Source organism: Megalopta genalis, chromosome 3, assembly GCF_051020955.1.
Source record: "Megalopta genalis isolate 19385.01 chromosome 3, iyMegGena1_principal, whole genome shotgun sequence".
NCBI classification, from domain to species: Eukaryota; Metazoa; Arthropoda; class Insecta; order Hymenoptera; family Halictidae; genus Megalopta; species Megalopta genalis.
In genome coordinates, this window is record NC_135015.1 from 17,779,028 (window position 1) to 17,798,613 (window position 19,586).

A 19,586-nucleotide genomic window follows, 5' to 3' on the forward strand; every position below is an offset into this window, starting at 1 on the left:
TAGACAGGGTGAGATTCGTCTAAGATTCTCACAGAAAATATGAGAGGTGCTATTATTTTTTGATAGAAAAGTTTCCTTCCTCAAGATTTTCCTAATTGTCATAATCGTCGTTGTACCTTTGAAAATGGAACAACGTTTTTTAATCGGTGTAATATCGTGGCTAACGACAAGTCAAAATCGACCACGCGCATTACGGATAATTTCCGTTCTGATTTATAATTTTACATCGATCAGGAATCCCACGTGAACACGACAAGCATGAACGTCGTCTTGATACGTTCAGCTGTACTTCAAGAAGAATAACTCCTGCGATGGTCATCCGACTGTCAACTTAACCCTGGGGTGCTTAAGGTATTAAGAAGGTTTAAGACCCGCTTAAGGGATGGTCGCTTTGCGTCCGTGAAACAAAGTGCCATAAATATTACTTTTTCCGTGTGCGTGGCATATTTATTTATACGACACCGTCAAACAATGCGTTCAGGTGAATCAAGCTTTCGATAATGTTGAAGCGTAATCCACGCACGCCACGATGTTGAAAAAAAAAGATTAAAAAGATTAGAAGAATTTGATGTGAATTAATGTACATTAATTTCAACTTACCGCAATTATTCAAAGGGAAGAGGTATCTTCATCTAATTTACAGTTCATGCAATTAACGTGGAGACTGCTTTAAATTGCATAAAGATCCGTTGTCTAGTTATAATTCGACGATAAACTAAATAACTAGAGTTTCGTTTAGTAAAATTTATTATGCTGACGATGATACGATAACATTCTTTTCGTCTCGCAATGAAGAAAATATGCCATTCTATTTTTACAAAAAAATCTAGAAAGGTCTAAAAGCGACTAACAAATTTATTTAAGTAAATCTATTTAAATTGTTCATAATTTTTATAACAGTAGATGTGAAATTGAATTGAAATGGTTAAATTTTTATGGTCTTCTTACAGTCTTTTATGGTCTAACAAAGAAATATATTCGACCATTTCTAACGTAAGCAGCTTTATGACTTCAATAATTATGTAATAATTATATATAATAATATTATATTATATATATTATAATATAATAATTATATTATAAATATATAATTATTGTATATAATAATTAATTATATATATATATAGAATAATAATTAATTATTATCGTATTCGATAGGATAATTATTGCGACAATTATTATACTTATACAAAACACTTATAATTATTATTATATAATAATTAAATAATAATTATTATTTAAATAATATTAATTATTATATTATATATATATTATATATTAATTATTATTTAATTATTATATAATAATAATTATAAGTGTTTTGTATAAGTATAATAATTGTCGCAATAATTATCCTATCGAATACGAACATTTTTTTCTTCCGCAGATTTTCCCGTCCGGTTGGAAAGACGGAAGACATTTTCGACTGAAAATGTCGGACGGCTCACCCTGTATATCTGTTGGGGCGGCCGGAACGAGGGAGAGGGTGGTAAACTGGCGAGCGCAGCGGATATCCACGCGGAGGCATCCTCGGCACGGCTCTGAAAGTTGCATCGTATTAGGTTCGAATGTGCATGCCGACGCGACGGCAAGAATTGAATCGGGGTAACGACATTTCGGCTATCGATTCCGTTTATTCGAGCGGTAGACTTCGCGCGGGATTCGACTACGCGCGGCGAGCCCGCCGCCCCGTTTCCCCATCCCGAACGAACCGTTCGAAACGCGTTATTATTTTTCGACGATGCCGGTCTCCCGCGAGAAGACGCGGGGCAAATCATACCGCAAATCGGACGCAAATCGTTCTCGCGACGACGATGAATATTTGATTCATTGCCGCAGCTGACGCACCGGTGCGCTTTTCAGAAAATCCGCGACCACTAAAATCCCAATTTTTCGAGGAAACGCCGACGTCCGGACTTGTTGAAGTGCAACGATAATATGCTGGGATAAGAGTCCTAAGTAATGAGATTGTCTGGAACACCGTCACTTTCATTCATTTTAATTATAGTCACGATAATATGAAGATGTAACATTTGATATAATTTATAATAAATTTGTTACAGTTTGATATAAATAATCGTAGTTACAATAATATGAAAATATGTATAACATTTGATAGAATTTGTAATATTAATTTGATATAGTTTGATATAAGTAACCATGATCAAAATAATATGAAAATATAACATTTGATATAACGTAACATGATATAACATAATTAATATATAATATAACATGATATAAGGTAAGTAATATATAATACAACATAATATAAGGTAATTAATATATAATATACCATAATATAAGGTAATTAATATATAATATAACATAATATAAGGTAATTAATATATAAATATAATATAACATAATATAACACAATTTTAATATAACGTTTAATATTATATCAATAGAATAAAATCATTCCAGTACTATATTGCTTTACTGTAGGTTCTAACAAAATTATTTAAAGGTAATTGCGTATTCATACTCTATGTTTAATACAATCTATTATATATATATTACTATTTGAATTTACGTTGGATAGATTATCGGGAAGGCAACCAACTATAAATATATCCAAAAATGCATGAGAAACAAATTAGAAATATTATATATAATAGCTAGCAGCTATTTCAATAAAATAAGAAAATCAAATAAAATAGACTAGAATAAAACGCGACAAAATGAATGAATAAAATACATTAAAAATATAATAGAAAAATGAAATACATTAAAATAGAACTCAACTAAAGTGCAATAAATCAAGCAGAGATCGTAAACCGTACCGATTCCATAAAAGACATCGGTACAAGGGTAAATCTGATTTGAACTTTGAACACAGTCTGCCAGCAGTTGAACACAGTCTGCCACTACGTCATCGTCCCCTTGTGAACGCAGAAAATCGTCAGTCCGGTTGTTACAATACACGATTAAGGGCCGGGTAACGGTTTCGGGCATTTCCCGGCGAGGTACAATTTCGAGGTGTATTAAAGAGGCAAAGCAGGTTCCCGACGATTGCGTTTTCCCATCCGTTGCGTTCTCGGCGCACACGTGGCGGGACACGCGTAGCGCTGCATATACATATACATATACATACATATATATATAATAATGTAATCGCGGTCTGCGGGGCCCGATCTCCGAACATAGTCAAAGGCGGTCTACGCGCGCTGCGCCCTCGTCCGTTGAAATTTCGCGAGCCTTCAGGATGCGGGGTGTAACGTCAGCTTAAATCCGTAACAGTTCTAAACATCACCGGCCGGCTTACGGTAATTCCATGCCGGGTCTAATGGGAGTAGCCGCGTTCCTCTGGAACGCGGGACCACAAAGTCGGCTGGCATCTTACCGCACTGGTTCCAGGATGCGACGTTTTAACGATACCACGGCACTGGGTTTCCTCGCTGTCGAGGGAGAGAGAGAGAGAGAGAGAGAGAGAGAGAGAGAGAGAGAGAGAGAGAGAGAGAAAGAGAGAGAGAGGAAGAGAGAAAGAGAGAGAAAGAGAGAAACAGAGAAAGAGAGAAACAGAGAGAGAGAGAGAGAAAGAGAGAGAAAGACAGAGAGAGAAAGAGAGAGAGAGAAAGAGAGAGAGAGAGAGGAAGCCAGAGAGAGAAACAGAGAGAGAGAGAGAGAAAGACAGAGAGAAACAGAGAGAGAGAGAGAGAGGAAGAGAAAGAAAGAGAGAGAGAGAGAGAGAGAGAGAGAGAGATCCGTCGGATCTCGTGGCGGTCTGATTCTCGGCGGCGGGCCGAGCCGCGAGCTAAAACGCTCGCTCGAACCGACTACGACAAAAGCGGCTGTCCGTCAGGAGTCTGCGGCCTGGCTCGGATAAACGTTCCGGACGATCAAAGGAGAAGCGATCCCCGACCAAAAACCGGAGCCGCGGAACAAGGAATCCCCGCGACCACGCGTTTTTGCCGGGCCCACGCTCTCGGGGACAAGGCTGCGCCTTTTCGTTTCATTCTCCAACGGCGGAATCGATTTCGCGAACATCGGCCATCCAGGATCGTCCGCGTCCAGTGAACATTTTCTCTGAACAAATTAATCTGACTGCGGATCGTTATGCGAGGTAAATAATTTTCGAGACGATTGCGAGACACAGAAGTGAAATCGAGGTAAGCTGTTACGTTAACACGTTGACTGACGAGCCTATTTCTGGGAGGAAACCTGTTCTGGGCGCCAACATTTCTTAGTTTACTAGTAATAATAAGTAAGTAATAATAATAATAATAATAGTAATAAAAATAGTAGTAGTAAAATAGTAATAATAATAATAATAATAGTAATAAAAGTAGTAGCAGTAAAATAGCAATAATAGTAATAATAGTAATAAAAGTAGTAGCAGTAAAATAGCAATAATAGTAATAATAGTAATAAAAGTAGTAGTAGTAAAATAGTAATAATAGTAATAATATTAATAAAAGTAGTAGCAGTAAAATAGTAATAATAGTAATAATATTAATAAAAGTAGTAGCAATAAAATAGTAATAATAGTAATAATATTAATAAAAGTAGTAACAGTAAAATAGTAATAATAGTAATAATAGTAATAATAATAATAATAATGATAATAATAAGTAAAAGTAATAATAAGTAAAAATAATAAAAATAAGTAAATAGTAATAAACCGATCCTTTTCTTTTTGTTAGTAATGAACCTTCAACAAAGATAACTCGTGGTTGGCAGTCTATGTAATAAATAATTTTGTTAATTCGTAAACAGTATAACAGCATTGTCAAATTCTTCAATGTGTCTTCACAATTTTATATTACTCACTTTTGGCATAAGTGCGTAAAATCCGTAGCTTACCTATTATTAAATCTTCCTGATTAGGCGGGGGTTAAAAACTGTCCCACCTGTTGCTTAGCTTTTCATGTACAGTGGGATGTATTTTAACTCACCACAAAAACTTGAAGTTCCTCGTAGTCGTACAATTTAATATTTTACTTGAAATTTTCCATTTCGTTGGAGATGCTACCTACCAACGGTGACTGCACAAATATAACTGTAAACAAATATAAGTTTATTACAAATATAAGTACAATCAGGTACACGATTGTGTTGTGTTGCAAGAAAGTAATTTCGGTTTCGAAACAACAACAACATCAACAACGCTCCCTACGTGTTTCCAATCCGATGCATAAAAAAGTGTACACAACAGAAAGACGAGAACAAAAAAGGAAAACTGTTTTTACATAACTAATAATCGTTTACATATTCTAGTAGAAGTCGCAAACACAAATGTACCGAGAACGAGCAACGATCGCGCGAAATGCCGAACGAATGTATTTTGATTCCCGTTCGCAGTCGCAGCGTTAATGAAATGATTGTGATTCGAAAGGTCGAAACGGCACCGGTGACGGGACAGCAGACGTAAACAATCGAGCGCTGTAAAATCGGCCGTTGAGGAATTCTATTCCTTGTCGGCGCGCCGTCACGTTTTTGTTCGGGCGCGACCGCCTGCGAGCAATTTGTTTGAAAATAACCCGGGGCCCGTCACCGAGTCGTTTATTTAATTTTCCCGGCCGACGAGGGCTGTCGCGGGATTTTCACCGAAATTAGCCGGGCTTGTTTCACCGGGATATCGATTCCGGCCGATTGAAAAGAATCGGATCGGATTCGCGTGCGCCGCGTCTCTAACGGATTCCGGGTACCAAGCCAAAGTTCCCCCACCACTCGGCGTATTCGGGCGAACCGAACGGATCGGCGTGCGGCTATTCTTGCGATTCTTCGCGCTTTTCCCATTGTGGCGCGGATCGATGCTGGTGGGAAGCATCGGCAGGGTAACAGCCTCTGAAATTAAACGGAACAGCGACGGGCTGCGGATCGCATCGTAGGTGTCGCCGTTACCAGAAAAAAGCGAATTGCTTTTTCCTCGGGCTTTTGTTTGTTTCTGCACAAAACGGCGCGGCGCGTCGTGCTCCGTTCGCCGGGGCTCGCGCGTCCGACCGTTCCCGAGCGCGCCCGACCGCCACCGACCCGGAACGACCCGGAACGACTCGAACCGAGCCGCAACGACTCGACCCGAGACGACCCAGCGCAGTCTCGATCGCCTCGGGCGTCCGCTTCCGCCGCTCCCGTCCCGCCGAATAGTTATAGTTATAATTGTTATATTATGTCGACGTTGATTGTTCGAAATTGGTCGGTTGAAGTTGCCACGTTACATCGCTCGCAGCACGATCGCCCGAGACAGACAATTAAAACTTCCATAATGCAGCCGGCCGGATTATTCCTGTTCGGGGAAGAATTATCATCCCCGATCGCAGCCGAGAACCGACCGCCGAGTCTCCGAGGACCAATTACGATCCCGCCAACGAAACGATCGCCGCTGAAACGCTGTAACGAGCATGCGCCACTTTTTACGCGGGCTTCTCTTGCCCGGTTTCTCGGCGCGGCCATTTTCCAAGAGCCGGTTCCGCCGTTCGGAGACGAAGAACTTCTTTCGGGAAAGTCGCGTACGTAGAAATAGGTTATACTTTACGCTATTGCGATTTAAGGCGATTTCTTTCGATTCTCTTCGAGTCTTTTTGCGTGTGTATTGTCTTGATTTTTCTGGATTTCAGTCGAGCTTCGTCCATTTGTCGCGATCATTTCGATTATCTTGGTTATCTTTCGAGAATAAATTAATCAATTGAATGCATCGTATCGTCTTATGAAATATGACAAAAATGTTGTCGAAGAGGGGCTGCAAATTCTCCGAATATCGCGCTATATTACATAATTGCAATATTACATCATTATATTCTGAAATATATATATTATATATTATTATATATAAATTATATATGTAATTATAATATAATAAAGTTATTTCAGTTGTCAGTTATTACGTGTTAACGTTCACGATTTCATATTTCACGTTTATATTATATATTATTATTATTATTATTATTATTATTATTATTATTATTATTATTATTATTATATATATATATAACAGTAATAATAATAATAATAATAATAATAATATATATATAATATAAACGTGAAATATAAAATCGTGAACGTGTTAATAACTGACAACTGAAATAACTCTATTTATTAATATATAAGCTCTTTGTTACAGTGAGAGAAAATAATAACAACGTGGCAGCCACGCAAGTACAGTTAGAATATAAGAACTTGGAACAAGAAAAGAGAAACTCATGAGAAAAGATAATAATTTTTCGACATGGAGAACAATGGCTGACGATCACCTATCGGATTACACAAAAATGAGTAGATGTATTATCCATCTGTGGATCTTGAGCATCTTTGGGTATCGTTATTGAGGCAATCTTTAGGCAGTTGTTTCAGAAGTATTGCAAAATAAAAGAGTGCTCCTCGAAACTTCTTGGAAAGTTACGCGAACCCGAGGAAACGGGAAAGAGTTTTAAAATCTGCAGCCACGTTCCACTGGACTTTTTGTATTAACAAAATCAGTCAACGTCGTCGTATAATAAGCACCGCTGAATACACAGCAAAGAGCTTTCCGGCACTGCATCAGCATAGTTTAATTTATAAACGTGACATGTTAATTAAAACTGCTGCTAACAAAGTTCAATCTGTTAAGAGCGACATATTCGCCTCTTGTACGTTAAAGCTCGCGGTTGATTACGGTACAAATGGCCGCAGAATATTCGCTTTATTCGAATTTGCAATCTTCAGCCTAAAAAGTCGCGTTTCTTCGGGCGCGTTTCCACGAATTTCGCTCACCGTACGACGCTCGTTTCAGCGCCAAGCATCCGAATCCGAGGTTCTCGAGAACCTTTTTCACAACTTCAATTTGTTTTGTTCATGATTTTATTGTTTAGAACAATTCTGAGCTTTATTCGACAATTTTTCAAAACATATTCTCAAAGATGTTTCTGTTTCTTTCTGTTCTTCCTAATGTAACAGCAATTTATTTTATTTAATTGCCGGTCATTAAGCGAACGATTTGAATACACGGAATCAAAATTGACCCAACTACCGGCTTGCGAGGACAAAACACGTTCAACGGACTGCGGATTTTATGCATTTATAGCAAAAGTGGATAGATAAAGATGATAAGATGAAATCAGGAATATTGGTACACTCATTTCCGCGTATTAATATTATAATAATATTAATATTATACTATTTATTATTTTATTATTATTATTATTATTATTATTTATTTATTTATTTATTAACGGGGAGAAAGAATTCGAAATTTCGGCCGATAAGGTCGAGACAAAAATTCGAACAAAATCGTAGATAGCACGCAGGTAATAAACAACGATTCGGGCCCCTCGATTACGCGGCCATGTTAAAAATCTCAATCGTCGAGGAGAAAGGCTATCGATTCGATACGGTCGTTCATCGAGGGTCGTTCGCCGGTCGGAAAATCGGCTCGCGAATTTACGGGCCGTCCCGTTAATTTTCCCTGGTGCGCATTTCGAATCGGAAAAAAGGGGCTGCTCGCTTACCGCTCGAGTTATTCTATGGTCGTGCGCGGGCCCGCGCGTCAGGAATTTCGGAATCGAATTCGAGTGCAGGCAAGCCGGGGCGAGTGAAAAAGTCTGCGGCGATGCTCGCGCGCTTTGAAACGCAATCTGCTAATGGAGATGGTGAAATAACGCTAATTCCGACAGTTCGTTGGACCGAGCCTCGAAAAAAGAAAAAAGGAAAAAAAAGATCGGAACGAGCTAGCCGCGATTTCCGCTCGCGCGTATCCCGCGAGTCGCGTGCGGACTTCGCGAGCTGGAACGCCGAATGCGCGCGCGTTTCTCATTATCGTGAGAGCGGCGATTCTTCAAGATGGAACTTAGGGTGGTTTTTTAGATCACGGTGAGTGATATTTTCGAAAAATCTGATTTATTATTTATCCTCGAATGTGATCTGCACATACCAAACTGTCCAAAATAGAAATGAAATGTATTATGAAGTCGCTATAATATAAATGTAAATATTATATTAAATATTTATATATTAATATATATTAACTTAATTCTAAATTATCTTGATGATAAATCTGGCCAGCAAGCAATTTTCGCGTCAATTTGTCTTGGATTCATTTTGGGTTACAAATACCCGAGAATTTTATATGTTTATGGAATAATTGATGTAATTGAAAATAGTAATAGTATTAAGAGGATTCTGAAATATTGATTTACTATTTTTCATCCTTCAAATTATTCACCTGACCGTGCAATCGGTGTCGTTTTAAGTCTAAATCCAAAATAGTTTCTCTGACCGACAGCATTTCCATTTCATACGACTCGATGCATTTTATGCACTTGAAATTGAGTCTTGGAACCAGCTACGCTTTTATCAGTCTCCTAAATAGAAAGAAATTATTTTGAAACGCGATCTAACAATTTTTAACCGCGCCTCGGAGTCATCGTTCGAGCGCAAAGGATTATCAAAATCGAAATGGTCCTGAAAACTGCACAGAGATCGAACGACGACGCGTTTGCCGTCGGAGCGTCTCTTAAAGTCTCCTAAATAGGATGAAATTATTTTGAAGCGCGATCTAACAATTTTTAACCGCGCCTCGGAGTCGTCGTTCGAGCGCAAAGGATTATCAAAATCGAAATATTCCAGAAAACTGCACAGGGCTCGAACGGCAACGCATTTGCCGTCGGAGCGTCTCTTAAAGTCTCCTAAATAGGAAGAAATTATTTTGAAACGCGATGTAACAATTCTGAACGGCGCCTCGGAGTCATCGTTCGAGCGCAAAGGATTATCAAAATCGAAATATTCCAGAAAACTGCACAGGGCTCGAACGGCAACGCATTTGCCGTCGAAGCGTCTGTTAAAGTCTCCTAAATAGGAAGAAATTCTTTTGAAACCCGAACAATTTTTAACCGCGCCTCGGAGTCATCGTTCGAGCGCAAAGGAATATCAAAATCGAAATGTTCCCGAAACGTGCACAGGGATCGAACGGCGACACGTTTGCCGTCGGAGCGTCTCTTAAAAACAGTTTATTCAATTTGACGAACGTCTCCATGGTCCACGGATCTCTGTGAAAGCAGTGCAGATTGCGCGGATATGAGAAACGGCACGATCGAACGTCATCGAGCTCACCGATCGGAATGATCGTCGGCCGCGCGCGGGCTTCGCGATTAGATCGTGCACTCGCGCCGATTCGTTTATTCGAGGGTTGTTCCGCGCGGCCCCGCCGGCGAAGAGGGTATTCAATTAGGGGCGCAAGGATTTTCAGGTGAGACTTATTCGCCTCGAAATACAATCGGCTAATGGAAGAGGAGCGAGAGCCGATCGGGACGCGGCGCGGGAAGGGGGAACGAAAATAGGATTGGAAGTGGGTCGAAAGGCGGCATTTTCTTCTCCCTCGTTTCTCGTTCTTCGACAAAGCCTCGGGTATATATACCCACTTGCCGGCATTGTGTTGTCGGGCCAAAAACGAATGGCTGGATTTCCGAAGATTTCGAGAAGCCGGGGTGCGCTCCGCGAGCTCGGCGCAGACCCGCCGTGTGCCCGGCGCGACTCGTTTAAACCTTTCTCCGTCTTCCACCCTCCCTCCCTCCGCCACGGGTCCTACGTTCGCGGGATTAAATTCTACCGAACCTCTTTGCGATAAAACGCGACTGTCTTTTTCCCCCGATTGCCTCCGCCGATTATCGCCGTTCGGCCAGACGCCCGGCGAGAACCGTTCGCGAAAGGCTGACCCGCCGATCGATCGGAATCGCCACGCGCATTTTAGAAGTCTCGTGACCCGCGTTCTTCGTACCAGAAGTTTTCTTTGGTGAGAGCACAACTGAAATTGCGGAGCGCCGATTTACGCGGATTTTGGCGCTCGACGCCATGTTGACTGTACATGCGAAATAGTTTTTGGTGGCTTACGTTGTCACTCCTCTCTCTCTCTCCTTGTCCTTTTCTTCACCCCCTATCTCTTATTCAACTATGCAGGTCGGAAATTGCCAATCGGCGGGGCCAACGTTGACCCATCGTGAATTATTCGGGGTTAAATGTTGCTTGCGGTGAATTACAGTTTACAAACGTTTTCTTTATCATCGACAGGCAAGAGGAGACAGCAAGAGGGTGTGTAGTGGAAGCGAGGGTGAGTGCGGTGAAAGAGAAAGAGGAACGATCCAATTGTTACATATGGCTACTGTACAAATTGAACCAAAGAATTGCAAAAATTCACATAAAATTATAAAAATGTTCGCATAAATAAAATAAAATTCTGCTAAAATTCTAATATTGTGCTAAAAATTATTCGTGCTAAAAATAAAGTTATAAAAATGCACGATCATTAAATATATAAAATTATTAAATTGTTCACACGAATAAAATGAAACTGTAAGGGCACGATGCCCATACATAAAATTATAAAATTGTTCACATAAATAAAATAAAACTGTAAGTATACAGTATCAATAGAAATTGTAAAAATAATAAAAATTGTGAAAATAAATCTACGCAATCGCATGAAACATACCATCCGGTTTAAAGCATGAATAAATAAGCAAATAAAAAAGTATCACCAGAATATAATAAAATTATAAATTTCGCGTTACAATAGACTACTAGACTAGATATCGCAAATTATAGATAACTATACCACAGATTTTATCCGCGAATAAATAAAGAATAAGAAAACGAGACTCCTCCGTTTCCATCGAAAGCAGCAAAATGGCAAGAAAATAGCTCGCGCGCGTCGCCCGTAAGATCCCATTACGAAGCGAACGAAAACGGTAATTTTTCCGGAAAGCGGAATCGTCGCGAAACGCCGCGAGCGCGTGTGCGGAAGCGGCGACGTTGTCCCTCGACGCGCGTCCTCTCCGCAAAGGTTCGTGCTGTCGGTCCTGCACGAAGGACTTTGGGAGCCGCGCAAACACGACGGCCAAGCCGGGATTCAGCCCTGGATTTAGCTGGTTAGAGAAGCTTAAACGAGGTTTACTGCATCCGCGTTGGTGGCCTACGAGTTCGTCGAAACGGTCTCGTCGCAGTCCCATCAGGAAGTTCGCAGCGCGTCGGAACGATTCCGCAACGTTGGAAAGCACGCGTCGCGTCGCCCGTTTTCCAGCTGGTCGTCGAACTCGTCGGGAACGTCGCTGCCGCGGCGGCGAGCCGCGATCGCGAACGGCGCTGTCTCGACCGTGAGATCCCGAAGACACCTCGCTTCCGGTTCCGGGGAATCGATGATGCTCGCGGACACTGGATTTCCACGCTCCTGTCCATCGTTGTCGCCGCGTCCCGGCCCCGTGGGAACGCTTAAACGACCCGACAAACCGACCAGGAACCGCCGCCGACAACCGCGACAGACTCTCCTCTGCCTTCGTTGAATTTGCGACGATCGAGCGAAAACCTGGGAACTTCCTTCCAAGTTTTTCCGCGTCCCGCGTGGGACCCTTGGTGGAGAGGGTGCGTCGCGGGCCAGAGTCGGGCATTACGCGGCTTTGTTTCGAATAAATAATTGTCCGAACGGTTTATTTTCAGTTGAATATTTCGATCGGATAATTAGTCATTCGCTCGGATTAATGTTTCATTCGTCGTTGATTATTCTATGTGTCGAATGATTATTTGCTTGAATATTATATATTATATTATATAGAATATTATATATTATTATTATTCGTCGTAGATTGTTCTGCTTATTCGGATAATCTTTTTATTCGAAGAATTCGAGAAGTTCGAGTATATTCGGAAAAGTAATGTAGAAGAAATAAATCGATTAACTATGGCGGAACACTTTATATTCTGTCATTTTTATTCAAAACGATTATTTCCCGTACGAATTCCTGCACGAGTAATGACTATTTGCTTGAATATTATATATTATTATTATTCGTCGTAGATTATTCTGCTTATTCGGATAATCTTTTTATTCGAAGAATTCGAGAAAGTAACGTAGAAGAAATAAATCAATCAACTATGGAGGAACACTTTATATTCTCTCATTTTTATTCAAAGCGATTATTTCCCGTACGAATTCCTGCACGAGTAAATTCTAATTCGAATAGAATCTTATTGGCATGAATTCTTATTCGAGTAAAATAATACTATTCGGATAAATTTCGATCTAAATAATTGTTTATTCGATTGTGGTATTTATTCGATGGCGTCGAGTAAAATCTTACTCGAACAAATTTTTAACTGGACAAATTTTTATTCGATTGGTGTTGAATGAAATTTTATTCGTCGATCTTTATCTTTATCATCAAATTATTTTTTTTGGATCTCGAGTTGAAACGACTAAAAAGTGTCCGAATACTTTTCACCAGGAGTCGGAGTTCTTTCAAAATCGAAGACCAACAGTTAAAAGTTTTCCAAAAAATTGTTCAAACACTACAATAATTTCATTCATTATCCATGAAAATACTTATTTAGAATTTACTTAGAATTTATTTAAGATTTACTTAGAATTTACTTAGAATTATCAATAAAACATAACAATTGAAATTATTACTAAACAAAAAAAAATAGCGATCGACCTCCTCTTAAACACATTTCAGTCATTGAAAAACCTACCAATACTCCTCCGGCAAACAAAGTGTTAAAAAGGACATCGTGGATCCCACCGAACAGTTCTGTGCCACTTTCGCGTCTTCCCTTTATCCTTCGTACCAACAGAAAAATCCCAGTGATCCGTTTTTCGCGGCTTATACTGCATGCAGTCTCCGCAGCGTAAAACATTGTCGAGTGTCCCTGTGCGATCGCTACAGTGGCTATTCTCTAAATAAATCAGCGTTATGCAGCCGAACGTATGAATAACGACTGGCGAAAGTTAAACGCGAGAATGAGCATCGATAAAAATATCTTACAGCCAGATCGAGATGGACGAGGAAGATTGTTAGAAAGATATACAGTGGTCCACAAAAGTACACCTTTTAAAACGCAATAAATAATAATGAATTATTATATATTAATATAATATTATAATATATATTAATATTAATATTAATATTAATAAATTATTATATATTAATATTAGTATTAATAAATTATTATATATTAATATTAATATTAATAAATTATTATATATTGATATTAATATTAATAAATTATTATATATTAATATTAGTATTAATAAATAATTATATATTAATATACATATTAATAAATTATTATAAATAACAATTATTAAATATAAAGTTGAGCCGCAAGACTCGAATAATCGTCCATTTTGTTTGCAAGCTGAAGAAAAAATAGGGGCAGAATTTACTGTAACTATTGTTTAAAACTTAACTAAACGACTTGAATTTTTGTAAAGTATACAAGTTACCGAAATTTCGTTATATGCTCCGATAAAAAAGTTGCAAAACAAGATTTCTTAATCTTTCCTTAGCTTCTCAGTCATCGTCTAGTAAACAAATCCCTCCGTCGTCTAAAAATCAATTCGAGTCACTCGGTTCGATTCTCAAAAATTGATTTCCTCTTTAACAGGTGTACGAACACTTTTGCCGGCCACTGTACATACAGCCGTAGACCGAGATTTTCGTGCTGTGTTCGTCGCTTGTTTCTATTCGCCGCGACATAAGTAGCGAGGCTGCGCCGTTGTTGTCGCTGCGCGCGGCCCCACCGGGGCTGTAAATTCGATTCGGAGGCGAGTTGAAAAATTGATTTACAACGTGGTAGAAGGTTTCCGCTAATGTATAAAATATCAGGCCGGAACGATCTGTCACTGTGGCCCGCGCGATGGATATATATCGCGGCCCCCGTACGTCCTCGGCCTTTATAGGATTCCGATAAAATCGCGCAAGGCGGTGGTCCCTCTTCCCTGCGAGTCTCTCTTTGGTCTCTCTTTGGTCTCTGTTCGGTCTCCCGCTGGCTCCTCTCTTTGGTCCAGAGGCTCGCAAGCTGCTCGCAGTTATCCGAGGCTCGGGAACCGGCGCGGCGCGGCGCGGCGGCCGCAGAATTGGCGGCCGAATCGATTTATCGGGTCTCATTCGGCGGCCCTTTGACCCCGTCCTCCGCCGTGGAATCGAACAAGCAAATAATATGAATGGCTCGAAGCAAATCTGCTTACATTAGCGGGCCCATTGTTGTTCGTAATTGGCACGGAGAGAGTGCGAGAGCGAGAGAGAGAGGGACAGAGACGACGGTGTGCGAGGCGTCCCGGCTCGAGTCCTCGCGACGCCATTGCACCGCGCGCGCGGATGCAGTTACAGGCGATCGTCTCGAGTACACGTACGTAATGCCGGTTTATTACACACCTGCCGAATGCGTAATGCTCGGATATAATCGGTATATCTCGGCTCTCCGTATGCGAGCCACGTAGATCCCGACGAACAGCGAAACACTCGCGCGAACGTACGCCGCTGCGGCGCGCCGCGAGCCGCGTGCGTCGTCCTCGTTCGCCGAATCGAAATCGACGCGTTATCGTCGCCAGAGACTATCACAATATTGTTCGCGCGTCCCATAAATTCGTTCGTTGCTTTGTTGTTCGGATTAACAGGCCGAACGAGTCGGCGGGGGCTCGCTGGTTCGTTCGGTGTTCGCCATCGAAACGTATAAAAATCATTGGCTTAGAATTAATAGCAACGCGTATGAATTTATTGTACTGGAATTAAACTAGATTACCGTGCCGGATGACAATTACATTATCGATAATAATCGTCGTTGCGGCGAAAAGGTGAATCCGTGCGAGGCTGTACTTTCATGGCAGAGCTGCGGTAATTTCTCTCTAATTCGCGCTCGGATTGCGCGCAACTGTGGACAATTTGGGGAGTGCAGATACGATTGTTCGAGTTTTGTTTTTTTATCGAATACTCGATTGTTCGAGTCTCGTTTTCATAGTCGCCGCCGGTTGTCGGTAACTATAAAAACGAGTCGCGAGACTCGAATAATCGTATCTCTTCTCCCCAAATTGTTCAGTTTTGTTTACAAGCTGAGGGACAATTGGAGAGAATTTACTGTATCGTCGAGTGCAGTTGTTTCGATCAGAGTAAGTAGTAATTTATAAATAAGTTGTAATTTTGTGAGTATTTCTTTGTGGGTGCAGTAAAGGCTTCTATTAACTAAAAATTTCGTTGAATTTTTCTGTTACGTGATAATATATAACTAAATAATATAGTGATTAGATAATAGAATGTGTTTGGGTATCAGAATAATTAAAAAATAAATATTCAGATGAGAGGGGTTTCTACTGTTATTCATTACGAGTCGTGATAATCGTATTAATTGATCAATTAATCGTTACCGGAATAAATCAGCTATCATGATTTATTTATCATTTGTTAACAATAACGATGTGTCCCGTAATACCAAATATTGGATTAATCATAGCCAAAAATAGCAAGCCTCTCATGAATAATGATTACTGGCATGAATCACGATCAACTTTAATTATATAGAATTGAGTTATTCATTGGTCATGATTACTGAATTATTTAGTAATTCTAACCAGTAAACGTGAACGCCAGATCACGTTAATTATAACCGGTAATTGTGTATTAGGTCTCCTTTTGCCCAATTTTGATTTCCATCGTTAATAACTGGTTATTATTAGGATGATGCAACAGCAATTTCGGTTCTTTTTGCAAATAGACAGCTTATCTAGAAATAGATTAGGTATATAATATAATATAATATAATATAATATAATATAATAGGTTAGGTACACACCAAAGAAAAATAATTAAAGATTAAAAATGTTTGTCCAAAAATCCATGTTACTATAATTCTACTCCAAATTCTATTAAATTAGGCAATTATTTCCAACATCGTAACTTCGGATTTTTACGCAAAATAAAATTTGCTTGAATTAATTACAAGAAGCAGGCTGTGCACGGAAATTTATTCCACCTTCCGTTAACATTAACGAGTTATGAAAAACATAATAACATGCTTATATTCTTCGAAAATGTTCACTGCTTACATATTCGACGCATTAAATTTCGCTACGATTGCATAAACATTTACAGTCTAGTCTCAGACTTTAAATTCGGCTGATGATCAGAGAAAATTCTCCGAGTGTAAACGGTTAGCGTCTTCTTTAGGCCAACCCTCCAATTTTGAGAAAATAGGACGAAACGACTCGACCTTGCTGGCGAAGTTGGAAGGATTAGTTTGCTGGATCTTGAAGAAATTGCTGGTGGTAGTCGCGGACATTTCTGCGTCCGTCCCTCTCTCCTTCTTTTTCTCTCTCTCACTCTCTCCTTCACTCAGTCTCTCTTTCTCTCTCTCTTTCTCTCTCTCTCACTCTCTCTCTCACTCTCCCCCTCACTCAGTTTCTCTCTCACTTTCTCTCTCTCTCTCACTCTCTCCCTCACTCAGTCTCTCTCTTTCTCTCTTTCTCTCTCTCTCACTCTCTCTCACTCTCTCCCTCACTCAGTCTCTTTCTCTCTCTCACTCTCTCTCACTCTGTCCTTCACTCTCTCACTCTCTCTCACTCTGTCCTTCACTCTCTCACTCTCTCCCTCACTCAGTCTCTCACTCTCGCTCTCTCTCTCTCTCTCTCTCGTTTCCTGGTACGCGTATCGCAAGACGAATTTTCTCCCTGGGAACGCGGCCCGCCGGAAGTCGCCAGAAAAGCCGGACGAGCCGTGGCGCTGCTGCCAAGTCGCGGCGGAACGTTCCGAGGGAAAATAGTCGCCAGGAAATTCGTGTTTCCGAGCTATTCGTCGGCCGTGCGCCGCGACACTTTTAACGCTAAACATCCGAGTCGGACGATACGTTTCGACGGATCCAAAATTTTTGGCAGAACTTCTGTCGAGAGCTTTCATATTCCTCGGGCGTGAACCAGTGCGTTCTTATACGGGGCGTGCCAAAAGTTACGAAAAATCGGGAAACGAGGGGTTCATGAGGTCATTTGACATAACTTTTTCCTTAGCGCAAATGCAAGCCGCGGCTTTGTTTACGAGTTATTAAAGAAAAACAGTGACCAATGAGAGGCGAGCTCAGTTCCGCATTTTCGCTCATTTTTGGGACACCTTGTTCGCATTGCCCTGGCTCTAACACGTTGGCTACTAAGTTAGGTTAAATATTCTTTTTTTTTTACTAGAATTATATAAGACGCGTTATGAATTCTTGAGTGGCCTAAACCGTTCACTTATTGTCTCCAATCGATACTGTGGTCAACTAGACTTCCTTTGCAGTTCCTACACTATTTATTGAATTTTCTGTATATGAAATTTTCTATTTATTGAATTTTCTATTTATTAAATTTTCTATTTACTGAATTTTCTATTTTCTATTCTAATATTCTATTATCAACCCTTAAGCAGCGCGGCAAATTTTATTGAATTTTCTATTTATTAAATTTTCTATTTATTATATTATCTATTTACTGAATTTTCTATTTATTAAATTATCTATTTACTGAATTTTCTATTTACTGAATTTTCTATTTATTGAATTTTCTATTTATTAAATTATCTATTTATTGAATTTTCTATTTATTAAATTTTCTATTTACTGAATTTTTTATTTTCTATTCTAATATTCTATTATCAACCCTTAAGCAGCACCGCAAATTTTATCGAAGTTTCTATTTATTAAATTATCTATTTACTGAATTTTCTATTTATTGAATTTTATATTTATTAAATTTTCTGTATATTGAATTTTCTATTTATTAAATATTCTGTATATTAAATTTTCTATATATTACATTTTCTATTTATCAAATTCTAAGCATATTCGTGTCGTCGTGTAATCGATCACGCAGCAAGTCGATCTCATTCTTAATTCCATCCGGATGGATTGGCGTGGTTGCAGGGTTTCGAGTCCGATATCGAGGGAAGCCGAGCCCTCGGTTGACTACGGCATATTTCCGAGTAACGCGAGCTACACACAGCCCCAAAATCGATCGAAATCGCGAGGTAACGCGAGCTGGACTCCTGCATACAATCCCGTGCCGTGTCTCACGTTTCGCGATCGCGATTCCGCATGCGACAATCGAATGAGATTGTATATGCGACTCGTGTTTGGACATGAGGGTTACTTTGGTTTATCCTTCCAATTCCTCTTAAACTATCCTCAACATAATACAGAACCTAGACTTTGTTTCCTTTTTCAAGGCATAAATAATGTATTTTTTCGGTAATTCTTTTTGACAAAAAGCTCTATCAACCCTTAAGCAGTGTGGCAAATTTTATTGAATTTTCTGTTTATTCAATTTTCTGTTTATTGAATTTTCTATTTATTGAATTTTCTGTTTATTGAATTTTCTATTTATTGAATTTTCTATTTATTGAATTTTCTGTTTATTGAATTTTCTATTTATTGAAATTTCTATTTATTAAATTTTTTATTTATTATATAAATTTTCTATTTATTGAATTTTGTATCTATTAAATTTTCTATTTATTATATAAATTTTCTATTTATTGAATTTTGTATCTATTACATTTTCTATTTATTGAATCTTCTATTTATTAAATCTTCTATTCATTGAATTTTCTGTTTACTTATTATTCTGCATATTTATTTATTGAAATTTCTATTTATTGCACCTTCTATTTATCGTGTTCTCTATTGACTACAATAATATAGTATTTTCGCCGACATCGAATTGCAGAGGACAGAAATTCGGCGTCGAGCAAAACAGCGGCGTTGAAACATAAAATCGTAAATATATCACGGCAGAGTTTTGCATATTTTAGTCGAACAACGAATAACGAATAAAATTTTATCCGTCGAAATTTATTCGACGTATTATTCGAATAAAATGTTATATA

At 39.2% G+C, this 19,586-nt stretch overlaps 1 long non-coding RNA gene across 1 annotated transcript; it reads left to right on the forward strand.

The window, feature by feature from the left end:
- Window positions 1–5,257: 5,257 nt before the first annotated feature.
- Window positions 5,258–8,042, forward strand: LOC117225012 (uncharacterized). Its single transcript, XR_004491392.2, has 2 exons — window positions 5,258–6,452; window positions 7,064–8,042. It is a non-coding gene; the product is annotated as an uncharacterized LOC117225012 (long non-coding RNA).
- The last annotated feature ends 11,544 nt before the right edge of the window (window positions 8,043–19,586 follow it).